Below are 4,464 nucleotides of genomic sequence, written 5' to 3' on the forward strand. Positions count from 1 at the left end.
TCGAACCAGTCGGTGGAGGCTGAGGCAGAAAGAATAGAGCCAGATTGCCAATCTGATAACTCACCAAGCTCCAGATAGGCTTACTTATAATTAGTGTCTGTGAGACTGCATTTTTATAATTGTGAGTCAAGAAGCTTGGTTGTTGTTGGATCATTGTTGAATTGATTCGTATTGTCGAATGACTTGTATTATGTGTTATTTTGATGAACATGCCATGTCTCCTGATGGTTCACGTTGTGCCTGTATCTATTGTAGGGGGGAGGAATGTAATGAATCTTTATGAAAGTTTTAAAGGTAAACAATCAATGGTCTTGTTGATTGTTAATTATGTTAATTATGTGGGTGCATTCCCCTTACGATTGTCCAGAGGTCTAGCTTCCGTTTTCCTGTCTCGTGAGTTGAGTGAGTGACCTGTTTGTGTCCATGTCCAGTGTCAAGTCTGTATCATATCTGAATCCATCCTTGCGAATAAACATGTTTATTACATATTTTTCATATAGTTCATATTTTTCTATATTATTTTGTTGTTGTTTTTGTGTATTGGGGGGGGGGGGGTACATTTATCTGTTACATGCTGCATGTTGATTCTGTACATGTGATACAGCGCTTTGCTCCTCTCTGTATATGTAACGCACTGCATTCTAGTTCAGTATTTGTGAGACACTGCATTTTAATTCAGTATTTGTGAGACACTGCATTTTAATTCAGTATTTGTGAGACACTGCATTTTAATTCAGTATTTGTGAGGCACTACTTTTAATTCACTATTTGTAAGCACCGCTTATAAGTCCTGTATTTGTAACGCATTATTTTTTAAGATTTATTTTCTTAACACAATTCGTTATAAATCCGTATCAGAACACATCACCTCCTCCCCCTTTTTCCCCCTCCCCCTTTCTCCCACCCAGAAAACCGAAAACTGAGTACCGGGGAAATGAAACCCTGGATAGAGGTGATCTCGGAGATGGCGGCCATACTGATGGACAGTGACATAAGAGCGAAACTTGGAGAACGTATGTGGGTGGATGGCTGAATGAATGGATGGATGGATGGATGGATGGATGGATGGATGGAAGGATGGATGGATGGATCCATGGATGGGTGGATGGATAGATGGATGGATGGGTAGATGGGTGGATGGATGGATGGATGGATGGATGGATGGATGGATGGATGGATGGATGGATGGATGGATGGATGGATGGATGGATGGATGGATGAGTTGATGGACAAATGGATGGATGGATGGATGGATGGATGGATGGATGGATGGATGGATCTATGGATGGATGGATGGATGGATGGATGGATGGATGGATATTTTGTAAATATTCACTATCATGTACGGGATAGTGGCAGATCTCCCAGAAGTAAGATTGGTGGTGCAAAGAGACTGAACGCACATAGTATACACACAGACTCTCCCGCATATACTCGTAGTTTCATCTTAAAGCCTATTCATTTGTCTTGCTTTCGATTTTTAAAAAATCCATCTAACTAGAATAGAAGTCGATATATTTGCGGCCGAAGGAGGTGGAAGTCGCGAGAAAAAAAAGGTTGGCATAGTTTTTTTTACTTACATACAGTGAGCGTGTTTGGACACTGGATATTTACATTTGTGTGCCTTATGCTTACATAGACCAAAAAAGGTGTTAAGCTAAAAAAAAATCGTTAAAAGTTGCCAAAAAGAAAAAATGTCAGTTTCTTTGATTTCATTATTTTGACGAGCACCGTATTTCAGTACAACGCCACACATGATAATAAAACTCTTGTCCGCCTTTCGCAGAGGCAAACGTCCTAGCCAATGGTGTGAAGATCCTCTCAGAAACTCTCCGGATGCAGACAGCTAGGAAGAGGTATGTGTCTTTTACCGCTGAGAGAATGTAGCTGTTTGTCGGTGTTTAATCTATCTATCTATCTATCTATCTATCTATCTATCTATCTATCTATCTATCTATCTATCTATCTATCTATCTATCTATCTATCTATCTATCTATCTATCTATCTATCTATCTATCTATCTATCTATCTATCTATCTATCTATCTATCTATCTATCTATCTATCTATCTATCTATCTATCTATCTATCTATCTATCTATCTATCTATCTATCTATCTATCTATCTATCTATCTATCTATCTATCTATCTATCTATCTATCTATCTTTCTATCTATCTATCTATCTATCTATCTATCTATCTATCTATCTATCTATCTATCTAACTATCTGTCTATCTACGAGTATATATCTATCTATCTGATACATTTTCAATTTAATGTACACCTTACAAACGCTTTAAGTCTCTCTATATATACACTATTATATATTTAGAAGAAGATACATAGCAAATAAACTTAAACCTGACAGCACACAATTATAAATCATGCTCTGACATAAAAAATATTCCAAACCTCATGCTAAAAAAACTTATCAAACAATACCTTCGCAGAGGAAAATCTTTACCGAAAGCTCTAAATTGGACTCTGCTGTAGACGCCGCTGCCCTCCCTACAAACAGTAGTCAACATAGGAGGCTTCATCCGCAGGTTTTCATTCTTTTCTGCAGAGGCCACTGCCGTGACTGAAGAAAATTCCTCCAAATCACCTTTCCTAATTCTGTTCGGTACCTTGTTTTGCCTCACTTCCCCCACCGATTCCACACTCGCAAATCTTAAGAGAGTTCATCTACTTGAACTGTTCAGACTTGTAAAGAGAAAAATCACAGCATTCTACGAACTAACGTGGAAAAACAACCAACCTGAGTTCTGAGCGCTCATAATGACCTTGTTGTTGCGAGCGCCGAAAAACTCTTACCAAGCGAACAACGTTTCACTTTGATGGGTTTCTTTAGGAGTATGAGAAAATACCTGGATACCTAAAATGGTGCTATCTTTGACTCAGAGGTTGACGTGCCATGATCCTTAATCCGTCACTGTAACGAGCTGCCGTTGCATATTCTGCCATATCCAGGCCGGTCCATGTTTTTATATTGTCTATCCAAGTTACTCTTTGTCTTCCCCCTGACTCTCCTGCCCCACGTCATTCCTTCAAGCACCCCTTTCACAATGGTCTCGTGCCGTTTCAAGTACCCATAGTATTGTATTTTTCTACATTTTGCTTAATTCAGCAGGGTTTGTCTTGTGTGGAGAATCTCACGGACCTCATTGTTCGTCTTTTTTTTCGTTTTTGATTTTTTTGTTTTTTCTTTCAAACTTATTCTACGGTAGCACCACATTTCGAACGCTAGATATTTTGTTTTCCTCCTCCTTTGTACAGGAATATGGGGAAGAGGTAGCATTCCAGCCTCTTCTTTCAGAGACAGTTGCCCGGACTTTTCCCAATGAAATGTAATGACTAAAGAAATGTTGAAAATAACCTAGAGCAAATACGGGGACGGACAGTGAAGCACGGTACATAACCAGAGGCAGACCAATGTGAAAACAATGAGATCAGTTAGTTTTTGTAAGTGTTTTACGGCACGTGCAAAACAATAAGGTTATATAAGTGCGAAGATTAGGTGTCATGTTACAATAGAGTAACAATAAACACAAAAAAGAAGGAGGGGAGATAAGGATGATAGATGTTTGATGGGAAAGAAGGAGCAAACCACATCAGAGCACCCGCCAACCACCCCACAAAAGTGCTGTCAAGAGATTATTGTGTGCTATGTTTTACGTGAACCCAAACCTGATTGTCGTCCTCAGCCTGAACCGTGCTGCCTCCAGAGTGATGAGCAAAATCTCCTCCGTGGTGAGTCATAGGCGTTGTCTCTACCTGGCTTTTTTCCTTTCTTCCTTCCTTTCTTTTTTCTTTCTTTCTTTCTCCCTTCCTTCCTTCCTTTCTTTCTTTCGTCCTTCCTTTCTTCCTTCCTTTCTTCCTTCCTTTCTTTCTTTCTTTCTTTCTTTCTTTTTCCCTTCCTTTCTTTCTTTCTTCCTTTCTTTCTTTCTTTCTTCCTTCCGTCCTTCCTTCCTTTCTTTTTTTCTTTCTTTCTTTCTTTCTTCCTTTGTTTTGCTGGTTTTCTTTTGTTTTGGGTAGAGGGAAAAAACGCAAGAGCAGTGTCCCGTGTAAGTAGTGAAGAGTATAGGTTTAACGACCATTTCAACACTATAAGTGTTAAGTTAATTAGTAGCCAGGACCGCTAGATGTAACCTCCATATCCGAGCCAAATGGGTTGAGAGTATAGCGAACTATTACTACCACATTTCGCTATAGTTGAGAGCAATAAAATCTCCACAAAACGACCCAAGTTGAAGAACGACCAGTCAGGGATTCGAAACAGAGCTGCCCATTTCATAGTCCACTATGATGCCGGCTGAGCTAAAAGATGCAGGTGGAATTTGGTGAGAATATTTTAAACCCCATTCTTAACTGACAAGGGCGCGTGCACAGTCTGTGTGTGTGTGTGTGTGTGTGTGTGTGTGTGTGTGTGTGTGTGTGTGTGTGTGTGTGTGTGTGTGTGTG

At 39.6% G+C, this 4,464-nt stretch overlaps 1 long non-coding RNA gene across 1 annotated transcript; it reads left to right on the plus strand.

Moving 5' to 3' along the window:
• Window positions 1-557: 557 nt before the first annotated feature.
• On the plus strand, window positions 558-3,753 carry LOC101858736. Its single transcript, XR_220933.3, has 3 exons — window positions 558-1,013; window positions 1,787-1,856; window positions 3,708-3,753. It is a non-coding gene; the product is annotated as an uncharacterized LOC101858736 (long non-coding RNA).
• The last annotated feature ends 711 nt before the right edge of the window (window positions 3,754-4,464 follow it).

Source organism: Aplysia californica, unplaced genomic scaffold (assembly GCF_000002075.1).
Source record: "Aplysia californica isolate F4 #8 unplaced genomic scaffold, AplCal3.0 scaffold00629, whole genome shotgun sequence".
Taxonomy (NCBI): Eukaryota; Metazoa; Mollusca; class Gastropoda; order Aplysiida; family Aplysiidae; genus Aplysia; species Aplysia californica.